Here is a 23798-nt window from a genome sequence, read left to right as displayed (position 1 = left end):
GACAGGGTTCCGCAGCCCTGCATTCTTTAGGCACAGGTCGACGAGCACGTCGACGGATCGTCGACGGGTCGTCGAACCGGACCACTAAAGCAATTAATTCTCCAAGTATAAGTATGTGGGTCACGACTTCATTTCATATTTTCCTCCTTCCAAAAATCAAAAAAAATCCTAATATATCCTCTCCCAATATTTTCCATCATATTAGTGAACATATGATAAGACCCGGACCCCGTAAACCCGAGATGGTGAAGAAGAAAGGTTACTTCTAGGGTTTCTTCAAGTTGTGGAGCTTAGGGAATTAAATTGAAGTGATTCTTGGGATTCTTGACCCCTCAAGGTATGTAAATGATTTCTACTTTTGTATTTAAGTTGAGTATCAAGAGTTTTAGTGATTCTAGGTCAAGAGGGGGTAGTTGTGAAAGTGGTAAGTGACGAAAGACAAAATAGTAACTTAGGGTTATTTTAAGAGATGATTAGGAATGGAATGGAATATATTTTTATATATAAGTGTTGTTATTGTTGTTATATATAAGTGTTGTTATTGTTGTTATGGTTGGTATTAAAGTGAATAAGAAGTTGAAGAGTTGTTAAGCTTATGAGAGAAATGTTGTTCATGATTCGTTAAGGTCTCTATGCATCTAAAGGAGGTTAGCAAGTGAAGTACCTAGTCTAATGAAGGTTTATGTTGTCTTAATTGTAGACTTACAAGTCGAGAAATAGGAGTTGGACGATTTGATATACGTCAAGGTATGTTAAGGCTATCCTTACCTTCTTTTGGCATGATCCTATGATGTGATCCAACAAGCGAGTAAGCGAGATTTCATATTACTCTACTTTTAGAAGTATAGGAGTATTTCAGTCCTTGATGTTCATGTACACCCTTTATGATTATTCCTTCTGTTCATGGGTCCAGTTTTATGTTTACAGTTATTTATGCATTATATTCATATATATATATATATATATATATATATATATATATATATATATATATATATATATATGTGTGTGTGTGTGTGTGTGTGTGTATATATATATATATATATATGTATGTTGACCCGTGATCAGAGGGCGTTATATACGCAATTATTATATGTATATGGGGTATGGAAAGGAGCAGGCGTTATATACGCATTACCACCTGATCAGCTGGTGCACTATTATGATGATATGAGAATCATGCTGCAAGTATCGCAGCAATGTACATGATGATGGCCGCAGAGAGGCCAATGTGATATGAGAAAAAAGACAGGCGTAATATACGCGAATATATCAGGCGTTATATACGCACCTATGCACAGATGTGTGACCTTCATTGATAGGCACGAGCATGCATATTATGCGCCCACAGAGGCATTGTTAGATATATAGATTCATGCAGATATTAGTTCATACAAGTACATGCAGATACTAGTTCATACAAGTACATGCAGTCAGTCAATTCAACTTATGAGTTAAGATCTTATCCATGATTCCCATTTGTGTGTGCGTATATATATATATATATATATATATATATATATATATGTTTCTCTTATGCTTTACATGCTCAGTACATTATCCGTACTGACTCCCTGTTGCTCGGGGGACTGTGTTCATGCCCGCAGGTACAGGGAGACAGACAGGTGGTCCAGCTCAGTAGGACCTCTAGATTCGGCAGTGGCTAGTATGCTCCATTCGATCGGAGCTAAAGTCAGTTTTGGTATGCCCCTTTTGAGATGTGTATGCATATGGGTATGGCGGGGCCCTGTCCCGTCCTTTCTACAGCTTTTATTCCAGTAGAGGTCTGTAGACAGTTGTATGTATTAGTCAGGCGATGTAGCCTTGTCGGCCTCTATTCTTTTGTGTACAGTATATGTAGCAGCCTAGCTGGCTTGCACTGTTCTTCCGCATGATTGTGTATATATGTATGCAGATTGTATAGAGTTCTGATGTTTCCTTTTTATGAGATTAGTTGTGCCATTCATGGGCCTTTGATCTTCAGTATATTTCAGATACGAGTATAGGGGTGTTTTGTCGCTAGAGGTCAGACCCCTGTCACGGCTCATCGGTTGGGTCGTGACAAAAGTGGTATCTGAGCAGTTCCATCCTAGGGTTGTCTACAGACCGTGTCTAGTAGAGTCCTGTTTATGGGCGTGTTGTGCACCCCACTTATAAATAGGAGGCTACAGGACATTTAGGATGATGTCATTCTTTCCCTCCTGGATTGTGCGATAGAGCCATGTGCTAGGCATTCGCTTTTTGATAAATTGTTATGATTTCAGCGATGCCTCCCAAGAAAGCTACAGCTGCCCAGAAGGGCAAGAAAGCCACAGGTGAGGCCACTAGCCTTACTCGATAGGCCACTAGAGCCCAAGATGCGATTCAGAGTGAGGGGACGTCTGAGACATCGCATACACCACGTCCAGCCCCTGCCCTAGTTTCTCAGCCGGATGCATTAGGCCAGGATGTGCGGGATGTCGTACGGTTGTTGACCATATTAGTAGCCGCCCAGGATCAGCGGCAGGGAGTTAGTGTTGACCAGGCAGATGGGACTGGTAGTTCGAGGGTTAAAACCTTCCTTGGGTTAGGTCCTCCAGATTTTTCCGTGGTAAAGCAGAATATAGACCCTCAGGATTTCATTGATGGTATGCAGAGGACTTTGAGAGTTATACATGCGGATAAGGTCGAGTCCGTAGAGTCAGCTTCGTATAGGCTACGTGATATTGCAGTACAGTGGTATCAGACTTGGGAGTTATCTAGGGGAGAGAATGCCCCTCCAGTTGTGTGGCGAGAGTTCGCAGATGCTTTTAACCGCCATTATCTGCCTCCTGAGGTCAGGTGAGCCCGAGCAGATAGATTCTTACGTATTGAGCAGGGCATTATAAGTGTCATGGAGTATTGCGTGTATTTTGATTCTATAGCCAGGTATGCTCCAGCCATGGTGGCTGAGATGGAGGATAGAGCTCAGCGTTTTGTGGCTGGTCTAGGGTCACATTTGATTGATGCTTGTACGACTGCCACATTACAGCCAGGCATGGATATCTCCCGTATACAGGCATATGCGCAGAATTTGGAGGATTGCAAGTGCCAGAGGAGGACAGATCGTGATCGCGACCGGGGCCATGGTAAGAGGTCCAGATCTTTTGATAGTGGGGGTGAGTTTAGAGGAGGACAGAGACAGCAGCATGCCCGATATCCTTTCCATTCAGCAGGGAGTGCATCTCCACGGTTTCCAGGTCCCAGATTTGACCGGTCTCCATATTCCGGAGCAGGCCAGAGTTCTAGAGCATCAGGCTCTCAGTACAGACCAGAGTCAGGCCAGATGAGACCCTCTTTGCCGCGATGTGCCCAGTGTGGCAAGTTACGCGCTGGTTAGTGTCGACTGGGATCAGATGGTTGTTATGATTGTGGCCAGCTAGGCCACAGGGTGAGGGAGTGCCCGATGTGGATTGGTACAGGTATGGTTCAGCCTACAGGGTCTATGGCTGGCTTTTCTTCTGTAGGACGCCCTTCAGGACAAGTTTTTCAGACGCTGGCAGGGCGAGGTAGAGGGAGCAGTGGAGCGTCCAGCTCGAGCGGTCCTCAGCACCGCGTGTATGCATTGGCTGGTAGACAGAACTGCGAGACGTCTCTTGATCTTGTTACAGGTATATTATTGGTTTCCTCCCATGATGTTTATGCACTGATTGATCCAGGTTCCACCTTATCATATGTTACACCATTTGTTGTTGGTAATTTTAGGGTAAAGCCTGAGTTGATCAAACCTTTCGAGGTGTCCACGCCATTCGATGATCGGGTTATAGCTAGGCGAGTATACCGGGACTGTGTTGTTATAGTTTATGATCGCCACACCGTGGTAGATGTTATTGAGTTAGATATGATTGATTTTGATGTTATTATGGGCATGGACTAGTTAGCTTCTTGTTATGCTAATGTCGATTGTAGAGCAAAGATGGTTCGATTTCAATTTCCAAGCGAGCCAGTCCTAGAGTGGAAGGGCAATGCTGCTTCGCCTAGAGGTAGGTTTATTTCCTACCTTAAGGCAGAGAAGATGATCAGAAAAGGGTATGTTTTTCATCTAGTTCGAGTTCAAGATGTGAAAGCAGAGTCACCGACTCTTCAGCCCGTCCCTGTGGTTAATGAATTCCCAGAAGTGTTTCCAGATGAGCTTCCAGGCATTCCCCCAGAGAGGGAGATCTATTTTGCTATTGACCTATTGCCAGACACTCAGCCAATATCTATTCCTCCTTATAGGATGGCACCTGTGGAGTTGAAGGAATTGAAGGAGCAGTTGAAAGCTTTGCTTGAGAAGGGATTTATTAGGCCTAGTACATCACCGTGGGGAGCGCCAGTGTTATTTGTGAAGAAGAAGGATGGCTCCTTCCGAATATGTATTGATTATAAGCAGTTGAATAAAGTGATTGTAAAGAATAAGTATCCGCTTCCGATGATTGATGATTTATTTGATCAGTTGCAAGGCGCCAAGTATTTCTCGAAGATAGACTTGAGGTCAGGATACCACCACGTTAGAGTGAAGGAAGGAGACATTCCGAAGACAGCATTCGGACTAGATATAGCCATTATGAATCCTGTGCTATGTCGTTCGGGCTAACTAATGCCCTAGCCGTATTCATGGATTTGATGAATCGTGTATTCAGATCCTTTTTAGATTTGTTCGTAATTGTGTTTATAGATGATATTTTGGTTTATTCGCCGTCAGAGGCCGATCATGCAGAACATCTGCGGATAGTGCTTGGAATTCTTCGAGGTAAAGAGTGGTATGCCAAGTTTTCTAAGTGTGAGTTCTGGTTGAACTCTGTGGCATTTTTGGGTCACATTATTTCAGAGGAAGGCGTTAGGGTGGATGCCCAAAAGATTGAGGCTGTGAAGAATTGGCCAAGGCCCACGGAACCAATGCAGATACGTAGTTTCTTAGGCTTGGCAGGTTATTATAGAAGGTTTGTAGAAGGATTTTCCTCTCTTTCAGCCCCATTGACCAAATTGACTCAGAATCAGCTAAGTTCCAATGGACAGATGTTTGTGAGTAGAGTTTTCAGACGTTGAAGAATAAGCTAACTTCAACACCAGTTTTGACTCTTCCAGAAGGAGCAGGTGGCTATGTGGTATATTGTGATGCTTTAGGTGTTGGATTGGGCTGTGTATTGATGCAGCACGGTAAGGTTGTCGCTTATGCTTCTAGACAGTTGAAGAAGCGCGAGAAGAATTATCCAACCCATGATCTGGAGTTAGCGGCAGTGATTCATGTCTTGAAGATATGGAGGCACTACTTATACGATGTCCATGTTGATATCTATACTGATCATAAGAGTCTCCAGTACATCTTTACGCAGAAGGATTTAAACTTGCGTCAGAGACGATGGTTGGAGAGGTTAAAAGATTATGATGTGGATATACTGTATCATCCCATGAAGGCTAATGTAGTAGTCGATGCCCTCAGTCATAAATCTATGGGTAGCTTGTCATACGTGTCGCCATAGAAAAGAGAGATAGTCTATGAGGTTCATCGATTAGCTAGACTCGGAGTTCGATTGATAGATTCAGGTAATGTAGGAGTTACTGTTCAAGACACAGCGGTACCATCCTTAGTAGTAGAGATAAAGGAGCGTCAGTATGAGGATCCTGTTCTAGTTCATTACTGAGATACAGCACCTCAGAAAGAAAAGACACCCTTTGTGATCACATGTGATGGAATACTCAGGTATCGAGGTAGATTGTGTGTTCCTAGTGTTGCAGGACTCCGTCAGCAGATTATGGGAGAGGCACATTACTCCCGCTATTCTATTCATCAAGGCTCAACAAAGATGTACCATGATCTCAAAGAAGTTTATTGGTGGGATGGTATGAAAAGAGATATTGCAGAATTTGTCGCTCAGTGTTCGAATTGTCAGCAGGTCAAAATAGAACACCAGAAGCCTGGAGGTCTATTGTAAGCTATGGAGATCCCGACATGAAAGGGGGAGGTAATTAATATGGACTTCATTACATGGTTGCCCCGTACTCAAAGGAAGTGTGATTCGATATGGGTCATAGTTGATAGGCTCACAAAGTCAGCTCACTTTCTACCTGTCAGAACTACTTATGCAGCTGAGGATTATGCGAGGCTTTATCTTAAGGAGATTGTACGACTCCATGGTGTTCCTCCAGCCATTATTTCAGATTGGGGAGCACAATTCACAGCCAGATTTTGGAAGTCTTTTCAGCGAGGATTGGGGAATCAGGTGAGTCTTAGCACCGCATTCCACCCCCAGATAGACGGACAAGCAGAGCGTACTATACATACCCTTGACGATATGCTCAGAGCTTGTGTTCTTGAATTTCAGGGCAATTGCGAGGATCATTTCCCTCTTATTGAGTTCGCGTATAACAACAGTTACCATTCCAGTATTCAAATGGCTCCTTATGAAGCCTTGTATGGGCAGAGGTGTAGATCGCCCATAGGATGGTTTGATATTTGGGAGAATCAGTTGCTAGGCCCAGACTTAATTCAGCAAGCAGTTGATAAGGTGAAAGTAATTAGAGAGAGGTTGTTAACAGCCCAGAGCCGACAGAAATCTTATGCGGATAATCAGCGACGTAAGCTAGAGTTCAAAATGGGCGACTGGGTGTTCCTGAAAGTTTCACCTATGAAGGGACTGATGAGGTTTGGTAAGAAGGGTAAGCTGAGCCCTCGATATATTGGGCTATATAAGATCATTCGTGTAGTGGGTACAGTGGCAGATGAACTAGAATTGCCTTCTGAGTTAGAATCGGTACATCCAGTATTTCATGTATCAATGCTTCGTAAGTGTATCGGAGATCCTTCAAAAGTTGTACCAGTGAATGATATCGAGGTGACAGCGCAGTTATCATACAAATAGGTTCTAGTGGCTATATTAGACAGGCAGGTCCGTCGGTTGCGGACCAAAGATGTAGCCTTCGTTAAAGTCTTGTGGAGGAATAAGAATGTTGAAGAAGTGACTTGGGAAGCGGAAGAAGCGACTTGGGAAGCGGAAGAAGTGACGAAGATTAAGTACCCGCATTTGCTCCCAGCAGTACAGGAGGTGCAATCGGAGACATCACTTTCCCCAGGTATTGTTTTCATTTCGATTATCGTGATTTGGTCGTGTGAGGCCATGGTATTGTGTGTTGCAGTGTGTGGCCCTGTGAGGCATTATTTTGGGTTGTTGTGTACAGGACGGATTGATATAAGTACAGGGGAAACTCTGCTGAAATTCTTAAAACCCAGGATTGTTCGAACATTCGAGGACGAATGCTCCTAGGAGAGGGGGGGGGGGGGGGAGAACGTTACATACCTCATTTTCATAGTGGTAGAACTTATGATTTCCTAGTTGGGTAAGCCTTTGGAATTGAGACCCGGGCTCGGGTTTTGGAGATAGAAAGTGTCCTACCCCATGTGCAATAGTACCAGCAGGTATTCCTGGTGATTTAAAGGATTGGAAGTTGAACGAATCGAATCGACGCGATCTGAACCGAATTGGAAAAGTCTGCAGACATCAGTCACGATCGACGGGTCGTCGAACCTGTCGGCGGGCCGTCGTTGACCCGCTCGTCGAACTGGACCACTGAAGCAGTAAATTCTCCAAGTATAAATATGTGGGTCACGACTTCATTTCATATTTTCCTCCTTCCAAAAATCAATAAAACCCTAATATATCCTCTCCCAATATTTTCCATCACATTAGTGAAGATTTGACAAGACCCGGACCCCGTAAACCCTAGATGGTGAAGAAGAAAGGTTGCTTCTAAGGTTTCTTCAAGTTGTGGAGTTTAGGGAATTAAAGTGAAGTGATTCTTGGGATTCTTGACCCCTCAAGGTATGTAAATGATTTCTACCTTTGTATTTAAGTTGAGTATCAAGAGTTTTAGTGATTCTAAGTCAAGAGGGGGTAGTTGTGAAAGTGGTAAGTGACGAAAGACAAAATAGTAACTTAGGGTTATTTTAAGAGATGATTGGGAATGGATTGGAATATATTTTGATATATAAGTGTTGTTATTGTTGTTATGGTTGGTATTAAAGTGAATGATAAGTTGAAGAGTTGTTATGCTAATGAGAGAAATGTTGTTCATGATTCGTTAAGGTCTCTATGCATCTAAAGGAGGTTAGCAAGTGAAGTACCTAGTCTAATGAAGGTCTATGTTGTCTTAATTGTAGACTTACAAGTCGAGAAGTGGGAGTTGGACGATTTGATATACGTCAAGGTATGTTAAGGCTATCCTTACCTTCTTTTGGCATGATCCTATGATGTGATCCAACAAGCGAGTAAGTGAGATTTCATATTACTCTACTCTTAGAAGTATAGGAGTATTTCAGTCCTTGATGTTCATGTACCCCCTTTATGATTATTCCTTCTGTTAATGGGTCCAGTTTTATGTATACAGTTATTTATGCATTATATTGATATATATATATATATATATATATGTTGACCCGTGACCAGAAGGCGTTATATACGCAAGTATTATATGTATATGGGGTATGGAAAGGAGCAGGCGTTATATACGCATTACCACTTGATCAGCTAGTGCACTATTATGATGATATAAGAATGAGGCTGCAAGTATCGCAGCAATGTACATGATGATGGCCGCAGAGAGGCCGATATGATATGAGAAAAGAGACAGGCGTTATATACGCGCATATATCAGGTGTTATATATGCACCTATATACAGATGTATGACCTTCATTGATAGGCACGAGCATGCATATTATGCACCCACAGAGGCACTGTTAGATCTACAGATTCATGCAGATACTAGTTCATACAAGTACATACAGTCAGTCAATTCATCTTATGAGTTCAGATCTTATCCATGATTCCCATATGTATGTATATATATATATATATATATATATATATATATATATATATATATATACATATATATATATGTGATTTTGCTCTTATGTTTTACATGCTCAGTACATTATACGTACTGACTCCCCGTTGCTCGGGGGGCTGCGTTCATGCCCACAGGTACAGGGAGACAGACAGGTGGTCCTACTCAGTAGGACCTCTAGATTTAGCAGTGGTTAGTATGCTCCATTTGATCTGGAGCTACAGTCAGTTTTTGTATGCCTTTTTGAGATGTGTATGCATATGGGTATGACGGGGCCCTGTCCCGTCCTTTCTTCAGCTTTTATTCCAGTAGAGGTCTGTAGACAGTTGTATGTATTAGTCAGATGATGTAGCCTCGTCGGCCTCTATTCTTTTATGTACAGTATATGTAGCAGCCTAGTTGGCTTGCATTGTTCTTCCGCATGATTGTGTATATATGTATGCAGATTGTACAGAGTTCTGATGTTTCCTTTTTATGAGATTAGTTGTGCCATTCATGGGCCTTTGATGTTCAGTATATTTCAGATACGAGTATAGAGGTGTTTGGTCGCTAGAGGTCAGACCCCCGTCACGGCTCATCGGTTGGGTCGTGACAGCTTAGTTCTAAACTTCAACCCTAGGAAGAATTCAAATATGATTGGATGCTTTATGATGACTGTGGTGGTTAGTAGTTCAGTCCTAACAGTGTTGAAATCTTTGAATTGTGGAATCCATTGATCCTCAGGAAGGACGGCTAGGTTCATTAGTTAAAATGTCGCTCCAGTGTCTATGAAAGCAATAACCTGGATTGGTTTATCCCATTTGGATGGATAGACTTTAAGCTGGACCTGAGGGATTAGCATGAAGCTATTGATTTCTTCTTGAGCCTTTCCTTCTACTTTTGAAATCTGTTAATATTCATCTCCATATTCTTCGTAGACATCCATGGAAAAAAGGGTCTTCTCTGTGGGTTCATCTTCCAATGTAAGAATAGATTCAAGATCATCATCTTTACTTAGATGGATACAGTGTAATCCTCTATTTTAGTAAGATGCTTGATCGACCGCCTAGATTGGGGATAATTATTTGCATAATGCCCAATCTTGTTGCAGATGAAGCATTTGTCATTTTTCTGGAAATTGCTTGCGCTTCTTCTTTTGAAATATTTTGTCCGCCTTCAGACTTAGATCTTTCGCACAAAGGATTTGGCCATTTGAACCGCTTGAATCTCCTTCACCGTTGAGAGACATGGTACGAACAACTTGACCCAATTACTAGATTAGACCTACTGCATGCTTTATCAAGAGCTGGATTGTTTTGTATGATTTGCTTCAAAATGGTCCTTGTTGTGCAAATATCATCCAGTGCTAGAAAGATTGCTTGCCTGATGTAACCGGCCTGTGGGATTTCCTAGCATTTTTGGAAGTGATTAAACAAAGGCTCGTTATAGGCTAATTTCTCCGCCTAACTCAAAAAATATCTTTGCCATCTTTTGGAAGGGAATACAATGACATTTCTATTAAATGATACACATTTCATTTCGAAGACTGCCTCCTCAATTGTTCTTGTGTTTGCCCAGCATCTCCACGGAACACGTCATGTAGGATTCTGATGTTGACGGAAAAATCTTTGGATGTGAGGAACCTATTTTTGTCTTGTATCCCAAGTGAATTCCACCAGTCTCTCAGAATTTCGGAGAACCTCGAAGTGGATTCCGAGAGGATCAGATACTTTTCCCATTCTTCCAGATTTTTTGTCACTATCCAAGTAAAGAAATCTTTGATCCTTTGAAGCCATTTTGAAACTTTGATGTCATCCAGAGTGAAGGTATGGAACCCAGTTCCAACAAATTTTGTTGTTGTTCGTTCTGGTCTCCTTTCTGGAATTGGCTCATCTGTCATCCCGTCACGATCATCATCTACGTCAGAAATTTATGGTTCTCTTGGTTGATTCATGAATATTGGTGGGTTGTCTTCTTCAGAAGAGTCTAGTGAGGAATCCTCACTTGGCTCAATGTACGATTCATCCTTAGGATCACTATCACATGAATCTTCAGTACCGGATCTTAGGATATCCTCTTCCTCTAGGAAAAGTTTTGGGTGGGCCACATAGTGGTTAGGAACTTCTTGATCTCAGATCATCAAGTTTTCCAAGTCAGGGTCTTTTGAATTTTCACCAAGTTCTTTCTTTAGTTTGGACTATTTTCGGTCTGCAATGGAGTCCTACCTTTCCCCCACCATCTTTTCAATGTCAAACTCTGGTTCAACTTTTTGCTTTTCAGAAAAAGACACTAAATCTTGCGAAATAGAAGGAAAAGTAGTGAAAGAATAGTTTAAATTAGGTGGTAAGTGTGTTTGTGATGACATGCGAAAAAAGGTGTGTTTTGTAGGGTAGCCTTGGGTTCTTTGTTGTTTAAAGTGATCACGTTTCAGCTGTTTTATTTGTTTGCTAATGGTAACCATTTCCTTTTGTTGTTGTTGAAAGAAGCAAAATAGTGAGGTGCCTGGTGGACAAATCTCATGCTGCATATTTGTCAATCTCAATTCCAGGGTTTTGACAAGTCCAGTATGTTGGGACGATGCTTGTTCCACTTTTTTCTCAATTGTCTCAACTCTGCTCATCATCTTATTTCGTGTGTGAGCAACATTTCTGATGGAATTGCTAATATTGGTTAACACTTTATTTTGACAGATGGCATCTTCAGATTGCCAGTTGATTGTTACTTCTACATCACTTGTTGGTGGCCTTTCTCCAGTGGGTAGCATAACATTTTGCTTTGGGATTTTCGGAGCATGGCTTACACAATCTTTTTCAAAAGGTTGTTGTAATGGGAAATCAGGGGTATCACTGGAGCTTGAGGGGCTCATCATGAATATTTGTGGTTTTAGTTCTTTTGTGGTTAAGTCCTTGTGTTGTGTGTTTAGGCTAGGTAGTGTTGGCCATCTTGGGGTTTGTATGAAACAAGAAATTCATATTTTTCTAGACGACTAAGTGAATCAATAGATGAATCTCCATTTTCATACCTTTCTCGAAATTCTCTCTCAGAGTTTCTCCCTTTCATATTTTTCTTTGATTTGGCTTTGTTCGAATATCTTGTATGATGTTCATCCCATTCAATTTCATCGGGTAGGATATCACTTCATAAAGGTAATCATATTTACAGGAAAGTGTTTTATAAAAAGAAGGAGATATATTTATTTTTTCTAGGGATTTACAAGGGTTGGACGAGGATGGAATTGACTCTGACATATTTTACTGAATTGCTCCTCCCCCCGAAATGATGGACTGGCTCTGATACCACAAGAGTAATAAAGGACGAAGAAATAGCAAGCAAGATATTAAGACTACAAGTACAATATTTTTCTCACATAGAGGACTGGGCTTCAACATCCATAAGGACGGCTTGCCACAAACCTGGCTTCAACATCCTGAAGGACGGCTTGTCAAACTAGTCGAACAATAAATTTGATCATAGCTATAAAAGTTTTTCCTACAACGAGGCTAGCTTCAACAGCCCTAAGGACGGATTGTCAAGCTACTCAACTCGGAAAACTTTCACACTACTAGAGATTTAGCTGTTATAACTTCGGAAAACTTTTGTACTTCTAGCAAGTTAACTTGCTCAATATTTCCTAACCCTATACTAAACTAAGGACCAGCCTTTTCATGCATTTCAAAGAGAAGAACAAGAGAAATTTAGAAAGCACTGATTTTATTGATATAGGAAAATTTACAAGAAGATTATTTGATGATCTTCGAAGTACTATCTAGCCACCATTATATAAGAGTTGGAAGAATACTACAAGACAAACCTATGCTATTAGTGGGTCCCATAAACATGTGGGGGGACCTAATAAAACAAGAAAAACCTAAGCCTAAACATGACAAAGCATGTGCTGGCACTTGAAAGCATGTGAAAAATCTAAATATATACATGGAAAAGCATGTGACGGCATGTGGCAGCATGCGCAAGTGGGGTAGCCAAGCATGTGAAGCCATGTGATAGCATGTGCAAGTGGGGTAGACTTTTTTCCTCTTTTAGGTAGCATGTGCAAGCTTGTTAAAAGCATGTGGTGAGCATGTGAAAGTGAGGTTGGAAATATAAAATTATAGGAAGATTTGTTGTGTTATGGGTAGTAAACTTTTGTGGGTAATTTGTTGAGGTAAGAAAAGGTAAGTGGTGAAAATGTTTCATGTGTCATCAAGCATCATCTGATGGTGCGGTATTTGATGGTGTTGATGGCGGGCTTGTGTATCCTTATTCTATCCACCATTAGACTCCATGTTTTTTCTTGAAACTTTCTTTGTTTTCCAGGCCTCTTTTTAGCGACCTCGTGTAGTAACATTTCCTGCTGGATGGCCCTGTTAACTCGCAATCCATTTTTTGTGAATTCTGAGATGGAAGATTCAATCTTATCCTTGTGATAGCTTGAGTGACTTCATCCCGGATGACTTCATATGGTACTTGGTACTGCTTCGCTGCTTGTCGGATTCTTTCCCAGTGGGGATGATTATCAGTGTAATTCCAACGAGCCCACTCCTTCGGCCATATCTCCTTTGGAATGCACTTATTTTGATGGAAAATAATTCTCTATGCTTCAATGTATTAATCTTCTAAGGACAAAATAGAGATGGGGAATTCCCACCAGAGTGAAATATCTAGCTAAGCATGGACCTTTTGTCAATAATCTTTATTGGGTGATGTAGCGTGAATATTTTAGCTGCGTAGGAGTCTCATAAACATTGAACCCAATATCTTCGTGGTTTGAACCATTGTAGAAACTTTCTAAGAACGGGTCTAGTCTTGTCAAAATACCGGAACATGTCACACTTGAATTCCATAAAGATATAATACCGGTGACACAAGTACCAGAAAAAACATAATAGCTCCTGTGGAAAATCATTGTGCAGATAGAATGGTTATTTTGGATGGACTACAAATGGCTTATGGATGGATCCTCCATATTTTCTGAGAACTTGAAGGTCACAGAAAGTCCTTCTCTCTGTAAGAATGGACGAATCAAATGGGTCCACGAACTAGTTGAATAATTCCGATAGATGATCTGCAATCTTGGATGGACCGGCTCCTGGTGAGCTCGTCAATATGAAAATTTGGCTAGATAGCTTCTTCTTGTGGATATATCTCTTTGAAAATTCATCTGGCCTGGATACAAAAATCCACTAGGATATTATCCTTCCCCTTGAGGTGCTTCACTTGAAATTTGTAAGACGAGAACCATTATGCCCATCTAAGAATCTGCAGATTTGGAATAATCTTCGTATTTTTATCTGGATCATTTTCGGGAAAGTCCTTATATCCATTTCTATGAGAAATTCTGTGTGAATTAAAAAGAAATTGAACTTTTTAATTTCGTTCTTCACGGCAAGAATTTCCTTAAAGGTGGAATGATAGTGTTGTTTAGCATTTTTGAACTTTCCACTAGCATATCCACATATCTTCCGCTGACCATCTTTTTCTTCAAAAAGTACTGTGCTCCAATATTTGTTGCTAGCATTAGTCTGCAATATCTTCTTTCCATATGAGGGGATATGGAGGGCTTTGACTTCTCTGGATATTTTCTTTATTTTTTGAACTGCTTCATCTTGTTCCTTTCCCCAAGCTTAAGAATTTTTCTTCAGCATTTGTGTAAGTAGAGAAATATATGAAAAGACATTAGGGATAAAATCTCTAACATAATTAATCACGCCTAAAAAATGCTGGAGCTTCTTTGTTGTGAAGTTGGTGTCTGGAAACTTGAGTAACTCCTGGCAAATGTGCGGCCCCAGACTGCATGCGCCATGGAAAATGCATTCCCAGAAAATCAATCTCTCTTTTAACAAGAACCATCTTTTTTGCTGAGACCACAATTCCATTTTCCCTTACTAGATCATGAAACTGATGGAGCAAGTTGAGGTGTTCTTCCATAGTATCACTAAACAGTAATATGTCGTCAATGTAAACTAGTGATGTGTGAAGGATGGGTTGAAATATCTTTGTCATGGCATTTTGGAACAGAAAGGGTGCAGTTTTTAACCCAAATGGTATGACCTTCCATTGAAAATTGTGGTCGAGTATGCAAAAGCGTGTTTTTCCTCTTTCTTCAGAGTGTATTCCTAATTGGCAAAATCCAGATTTAAGGTCAAACTTGGAAAAGTATTTAGCTTTGGCTAAGTGTAAGAAAAGGGTGAGTTTATTTGGGATACCGAATTTATCATCTTGGAGGAAATAGTTAAGAGGTTGATGGTTTATGACAAATCTAATTTTACCTCTTGTTTGTTCTACCCGATTGTTGACTAGAACGCTTCACACACCCATTGCGAATCAGATGGTTCAATTAGTCCAAACTCCAAAAGCTCCTCACATTACCTTTTCACAAGCTGGAGATGTTCTGGATTCATGTCGGAGTGACTTGCCTTCATTTGATTAATGCTTTCATTTTTCTTGAAAGGGAGTTTAATGAAAATCTCTTCATTCATCCATAATGGATTTTTGTTTTTCTTCAGAAACTCCTTTTGAGATTCTGCACATGAATGCTCCACCAGCTGTTGTTCGATCTCCTTGATCTGTTCATCATCTGTTATCTAGAATAACCCTAAAACTTCTGTGTATGGCTTGAATTATTTTTTGAATGTTATTCCATTGGCTTTGATCTGGAGTTGATCCCTAAGTTTCTTGTAGATGTCAAATCCAACAATAAGATCTTTCCTTAGAACATCCAAACAAATTAGCTTAGTTCTAAACTTCAACCCTGGGAAGAATTCAATTGTTATTGGATGCTTTGTGATGATTGTGATGGTTAGGACTCCAGTCCCAACAGTGTTGAAATCTTTGAAATGTGGAATCCATTGATCCTCAGGAAGGACGGCTGGGTTCATTAGTGAACATGTCGCTCCAGTGTCCATGAAAGCAATAACCTGGATTGGTTTATCCTATTTGGATAGATGGACTTTAGGCTGTAACTGAGGGATTAGCATGATGCTGTTGATTTCTTCTTAAGCCTTTCCTTCTGCTTCTGAAATCTGGTAATATTCATCTCCATATTCTTCATACAAATCCATGGAAAAAAGGGTCTTCTTTGTGGGTTCGTCTTCCAATGAAAGAATAGATTAAAGATCATAATCTTCACTCAGATGCATACCAATGTAGTCCTCCATTTCAATAAGAAGGTTGATCGACCTTCTGGATTGGGCGGAATTTTTTGCATAATGCCCAATCTTGTTGCAGATGAAGCAAACATCTGTCATTTTTCCAAAAATTGCCTGGGCTTCTTCTTCTGAAATATTTTGTCCGCCTTTGAAACTTAGATCTTTCAGCCGAAGGCTTTGGCCATTTGAACCGCTTGAATCTCCTTCGCCGTGGAGGGACATGGCACGAACAACTCGACCCAGTGACTTGATCGAACCTACCGCATGTTTTATCAAGAGCTAGACTGTTTTGTATCATTTGCTTCAAAACGGTCCTTTTTGTGCAAATATCATCCAGTGCTAGAAAGATTGCTTGCCTGATGTAACCGACCTATCGGATCATTATTGATCGGAACTTTTCTTCAATGATCGTCATGGTTCGGTTACCTAGCTTTTTTGGAAGTGATGAAACAAAGGCTTGTTTTAGGCTAGTTTCTCCGCCTAACTCAAAAAATATCTTTGCCATCTTATGGAATTGGATATCATTGACATTTCTGTCAAATGATACACATTTCATTTCGAAAAACTGCCTCATCAATTCTTCTTGTCTTTGGCTAGTGTCTCCATAGAACACTTCATGCAGGATTCTGATGTCGAAGGAAAAATCTTGGGATGTGAGGAACAAATTTATGTCTTGTATCCCTAGTGAATTCCACCAGTCTCTGAGAATTTCGGAGAACCTTGAAGTGAATACTGACAGGATTAGATACTTTTCTCGTCCTATCAGATTTTTTGTCACCATCCAAGTAAAGAAATCTTGGATCCTTTGAGGCCATTTTGAAACTTTGATGTCATCCAGAGTGAAGGTATGGAATCTAGTCCCAACAAATTCTGTTGTTGTTAGTTCTGGTCTCCTTTCTAGAATTGGCTCATCTGTCATCCTGTCATGATCATCATCTACTTTAGAAATTTAGGTGGCGAGTATGTTTGTGATAACATAGGGAAAAAGGGGGGCTTTATAGGGTAGCCTTAGGTTCTTTGTGGTTCAAAGTGATCATGTTTCAGATGTTGTATTTGTTCCTTGATAGCAATCATTTCCTTTTGTTGTTGTTGTTGAAAAAAGTGAAATAGTGAGGTGCCTGGTGGATAAATCTCATACTGCATATTTTTCAATGTCAATTCCAGGGCTTTGATAAGTCCAGCATGTTGAGAGGATGCTTGTTCCACTTTTTTCTCAGTTGTCTCAACTCTGCTCATCATCTTATTTTGTGTGTGAGCAACATTTCTGATGGAATTGCAAATATTGATTAACACTTTATTTTGACAGATGGCATTTTCAGATTGCCAGGATTGCTGCTTCTACATCACTTGTTGGTGGCCTTTCTCTAGTGGGCAGCACAACATTTTGCTTTGGGATTTTTGGAGCATGGCTTATACCATCTTTTACAAAAGTTTGTTGTAATAGGAAATCAGGGGTATGACTTGAGTTTGAGGGGCTCATCATGAATATTTGTGGTTTTGGTTCATTTTTGGTTGAGGCCTTGTGATGTGTGTTTAGGCTAGGTAGTGTAGGCCAATCTTGAGGTGTGTATGAAAGAAGAAATTCATATTTTCCTAGATGGCTAAGTGAATTAATAGATGAATCTCCATTTTAATACCTTTCTTGGAACTCTCTCAGAGTTTCACCCTTTCTTATTTTTCGTTGATTTGGGTTTGTTCATATATCTTGTATGATGTTCATCCTATTCAATTTCATCGTCAAGACATTGTTGACAATCACGCTCAATATTCCATGGGCAGTGTCCCATGAAAGGACTTTTGAACCACCATACATCCTTATCGAACTCTTTTATCCAATCATGTTCATTCATGATTCCTGGGAGTTGCCGAGAGAATGTTTCTAGGTCCATTTCTATTGCGTAGATGTAAGTAGATTGGTACATCTAAAAGGAAAAGGTTGTTTTTTTCGGTTTTTTGAGGTGAAAGGGGTTAGAGGATTGGAAAGGTTCAACAGGTTCCCCCAATTTTTCATAATTTGTGACCCAAGAATTTGGAAGGACTTTGATAATTTCCTCCCTAGAGAGCTCCTTTAGGATTTGGGTGCGTATGGTAGATCCGTTGGTGTCACCTACTTTTAATAGCAAAGAATTTTCTTTACCTGGAAGAGAGAGATCCATAGAATGGTTCTGAACTCGCCAAGCTATTTGATAGTGTAGAGTAGCTTGAATAGCATCTCTAGCTTGTGGAGCGCCTTGGATTTGGATTTGGATTTGGATTTTTTAAGCCTCCATCAGATATGGATCATACAGGGACATGTTGAAGTTTTGAAATATAGTGATAAGAACTGTCCCGGCATTTACAGTGACTTCTATGGTACCCAAATCCACATTCTTGATATCTGGTATCAAGAAGAGCAAGGAAAGCCACGACTGGTTGGCCTTTTCTTCTATGATATGTCAACGCAATTCTAATAGCACCAAAATGTATACGGGTGAAACCATGGTTTTTCCACTGTCTAGGAAAATCATCTGGAATTTGTAAAGTGATGAATTGTTCCTCTTGAGTTGCACGAATAAGGTGCTGGTCAAGTTTTGAGGCTCCCACATATTCTTTAGCTCCTTTAGGTGTTTGTTGGACCAGGGAACGAATTTGTGACAACGGGGAACACGTCTTTTTGGCAAAAGCAGAATATGGATTTATGAAGGGTAGATCGGTTGGTGACATTTTATTTTCATCGGGTAGGATATGGACTTTATAATGGTAATCATATTTACGAGAAAGTGTTTTATAAAAAGAGGAAGACATATTTATTTTTGCTAGGGATTTACAAGGGTTGGATGAGGATGGAATTTACTCAGACATATATTTTCACGACCCAACCGGAGGGCCATGACGGGCACCCGGAGCTAACCCACCCGGGCACCTCTCATCATACTTTCACAATCATAACTAGGTGAGTCACATGGCTTAGTCATAATCTCTATGCATCAACAATACCATTTCCATTGGGCTAAGGCACTTTTATATCGCATCAACAACTATGCCCATATATATATACACAAGCCGACAAGGCTATCAAAATGATAAACAAAATATCAGCCGACAAGGCTAAGAGGCATCTAGCTATACACAACTGTCTACGAGCCTCTAGAAGAGTATGCAACATTATAAAGACGAGACAGAACCCCCCCCCCCCCCCCAATGCCCATATATGTACACAAAAGAATAACAGCTGCAGCTCTGAATCAAATGGAGCTCCTCTAAGTAGTCTCTGAATAAGCAGCCTAAGAGTCAAGTCCGTCTCCCTGTCCACCTGCGGGCATGACGCAGCGTCCACAAATAAAAGGACGTCCGTACGAATAATGTATTGAGTATGTAAGCCATAAGCAATAACATAATAAAAGCATGGAGGACAACATGAGATAGAAGAGCCATTTATACCTCCTGAGGTGTTCATCACATTTACTTATCCCTTTCTCTAAGGAGACCTTCTATACATATTCATAGCCATACATATATACCTAAAATAATCAATATAACATACCCGGCCTTAATAGGACTCGGTGTGTAACATACCCGGCCACAATAGAACTCGGTATGAAGCATACTCGGCCTTGATGGGACTCGGTGTTATTCATACGCAACTGATCAGTGGTGTGCACAATAGATATCATACCCGGCCATATAGGACTCAGTGTTGTACATAGCTTTACATATTTATACATATAGAATTACATAGGTAAGAGCAATATCGTCATCATCCTTTTTACTATATCTTTCCTTAGAGGAACAACTACTATAGGAGGGAATCAATGACATCATGAGATTATCAAGAACTATGAGCTTAGTGATTCTAGGAATGAAGTCATCATGGAAGACATTATGGATTTCACATGAAGGTATACAACAATGGGATCATGCCTTAAGAAAGAAGGGTTAGCCTTACATACCTTTATGTCTTCTTAACTACTTAAGATTCACCTCCAAAGCCCGAGAAATCTACATTTAAGAGGCTTCATACCAAAGTTAGGCTTCAAAGACACCCTTAAGTTCAAACTAGTATAATTCGTAGGATATCGAAAATTGGGCAGCATTCCCCTATTTCATGTACTTCTACCAAATTCCAAAACAACTCCCAAACAACAATGACATTATTAACAATACCATAATCAAGAGTCTTCATTGAAATTAAGCATCATACAATCCCCAAAACTCCTTTACAAGATCACTCATTACAATAACTACAACAAAACACTATATATACTTATGTACAATACTTCCTCAACATCATTAGTATCACCCACAACAATATTATACCCATAACATGCCAAGAATTACAATTCAAGTTAACATATAGCTCACAATATCCTCAAGTTCATACATGAACTCTATTTTCACTTTTCTTCCTTCAACCACATGGTATAGCAATCAAACAACCTTAACCATATGTAAAAGATGTAAAATATTACCTTAATTAGTCAAGAACAAGTCTTGGATCAACTTACTCCAATAAAGTGCAGTCTCCAACATCAACACCAAAGGAAATCTTGAGTTTCACAAACCCTAGCAAGCTCCTTAGCACATGAATTTCCTGATTCTCTTGGATTTGGCTTGGATTAGGTTATGGACTTGGAGAGAGGGTTTTGGAGAGCCCTAGGATCTGATTTGGGGAAGTAATGAGATCAAATGAGGTGAAATGAAATATATAAAGCGTGACTTAAAATCCCATCGGGCAATTTGACGCCCATTTTGACGGACCGTCAAAACTCCTATGGTCCGTCAAAATGCACCGTCAAACTGCCCAGCCAAGCAATCCTCACTATGACTATTTCACAGTGGTGCTCCACCATTTGACGGGCTGTCAAATGTTCTACGGTCCGTCAAAGTGCCCCCATCCGATAAGTTACTCATTTTGATTCGTTTGACTTCCAATCCCTATGGAACCTTCTTGGCACTTGTGTAACACTTCATTAATCATCTATGGAGCCCTATAGCTCCTCCTTAAGTCATTACTAAATAAGGTATAACTCAATTATTGCAATCTTCCCAAACATGACTCATATTCTACTTCCTTCAACAAACTTAATTACACCGACTTATATGACTTCAAAATATTATAGTATGCGCTTAAAGTTATCAATTACTCTCCTTAATCTCACAAGGACTTCATGTCCACTTTAGGCTTATGTTAGTCTACTCATAATGCAAACAACTTGAACTTCCAAGATGTAACATTCCTCCCCCCTTAGGAACATTCGTCCTCAAATGTTAGATTCTTAGGGATTCTACAAAAATTTCGCCGGAGTTTCCCCTGTAATATGTCACTACCATCCTGTCACAGCAACCTAAAATATATCGCCTCACAAGGATACTACAACAACAACAACAACAACAACAACAACCATGGCCACACACGACCAAGAAAGCATTACATACCAGAGGGCAATGGTGTCTCCGCCTGAGTCTCCACTGGGGGCGGGAATAAATATGGATACCTGAACTTCATATCTTCCTCAGATTCCTAAGTCATTTCTTCTCTATTATTGTTTCTCCATAAGACATTAATTCAAGCTACATCTTTGGTTCTAAGTCTCCGAACTTGCCTATCTAGAATGGCAATGGGAACTTCTTCATAGGACAATTGCTCGGTGATCTGAACATCATTTACAGGTAAAATTCTGGAAGGACCTCCAATGCACTTACGAAGCATCAATACATAGAAAACCGGATGGACTGACTCCAAATCTGAAGGGAGGTCCAACTCATAAGCCACTTGTCCTAACTTGCGTACAATCTCATAAGGCTCAATATACCGAGGACTAAGCTTGCCCTTTTTGGCAAATCTCATGACGCCCTTCATTGGCGACACCTTCAAGAATACCCAGTCCTTCACTTAGAACTCCAAGTCTCGTCAACGAATATCTACATAGGATTTCTGATGACTCTGAGTTGTTAATAATCAATCCTGTATAAGCTTGACCTTTTCTATAGCTTGCTGGACCAAGTCTGGCCCTATCAGTTTAGTTTCTCCCACTTTGAACCACCCAATTGGTGATCTACACTTGCGCCTATATAAAGCCTCATACGGGGCCATTTGGATGCTGGAATGATAACTATTGTTATAGGAAAACTCAATAAATGGAAAATGATCATCCCAACTACCTCCAAAATCCAACACACATGCCCGTAGCATATCCTTGAGAGTTTGGACAGTATGCTCAGCTTTTCCATCAGTCTGCGGATGAAATGTTGTACTAAGATTCACCTGAGTCCCCAAACCTTCTTGAAAAGACTTCCATAAATTGGTTGTAAACTATGTCCCTCTATCGGAAATAATAGATACCGGGACACCATAGAGTCGTACTATCTCTTTAACGTAAAGCTTTGCATAATCTTCAGCTGTGTATATAGTTCTGACTGGTAGGAAATGAGCTGACTTCGTAAGTCTATCCACAAATACACATATAGAATCATATTTATGCTTAGAATGAGGTAAGCCTGCGATGAAGTCCATATTAATCACTTCCCATTTCCAAGTTGGAATTTCATAGCTTCCAACAATCCGCCGGGCTTTTGATGTTCAATCTTCACCTGCTGGCAGTTAGGACATTGAGCCATGAATTCCGCTATGTACTTCTTCATTCCATTCCACTAATATATAGATTTAGGATCATAATACATTTTCATTGCTCCCGGGTGAACAAAATAACGAGAACAATGGGCTTCGTTCAAAATCTGATGACGTAATCCTACAACATCGGGAACACATAACCTGCCTCGACATCAAAGAACTCCATCTCCAGAAATCTTAAAGGATGACTTTTTATTCTGAGGAAGTGTATTTCTATAACGAACTAGTATGGGATCCTCATACTGGCGCTCTTTCACTTCAACTACTAGTGACGAAATAGCTGAATTCTGAATGGTAGCTCCCATATATCCCGAGCCCATTACCCGAACTCCTAGGCTAGCTAACTGTTGGAGCTCACGAGCTAACTCTCTTTTATCTGGCTGAACATCACACAAGCTACCCATAGATCTACGGCTAAGAGCATCAGCCACAACGTTCGCCTTCCCAGGATGATATAGAATGTTAACATCATAATCTTTCAACAACTCTAACCATCGTCTTTGCGATAAATTCAAATCTTTTTGCTTGAAAATGTACTAAAGGATCTTATGATCCGTATAAATATCAACATGAACACCATATAGATAATGTATCCACATCTTTAATGCATGAATCACCGCAGCTAACTCAAGATCATGGGTTAGATAGTTTCTCTTATGTTTTCGCAATTGCCGTGAAGCATAAGCAATCATCTTACCATGATGCATCAACACACATCCCAACCCAATGCATGAAGTATCACAATAGACAACATAGCCTTCCGACCCTTCTGGAAGTGGCAGGACTGGGGCCGAAGTTAATCTATCCTTCAACTCCTGAAAACTGTGTTCATAAGCATTCGTCCATTGAAATTTAGCTGCCTTCTAAGTTAGCTTCGTCAATGTTGCAAAAATAGAAGAAAAAACTTCATCTTCTGTAATAACCTGCCAAACCCAGAAAACAACGAACCTCCATAGGTGTTGTAGGCCTTGGCCAAGTCTTCACAGCCTCAATCTTCTGGGTATCAACCTGAATACCATCGACTGAAATAATATGCCCTAAAAAGGTCACTGAATTCAACCAAAACTCACACTGAGAAAATTTTGCAAATAGCTCTCAAGCCTGAAGAACTCTAAGGACAATACGTAAATGGTCTACATGTTCTGCCTCGGACCGAGAATATACCAGGATATTATCAATGAACACAATCACAAACAAGTCTAGAAAAGGCCTGAACACATTG

Source organism: Lycium barbarum, chromosome 7 (genome assembly GCF_019175385.1).
Source record: "Lycium barbarum isolate Lr01 chromosome 7, ASM1917538v2, whole genome shotgun sequence".
Classification (NCBI taxonomy): Eukaryota; Viridiplantae; Streptophyta; class Magnoliopsida; order Solanales; family Solanaceae; genus Lycium; species Lycium barbarum.
Note: the sequence above shows the minus strand (reverse complement) of the source record.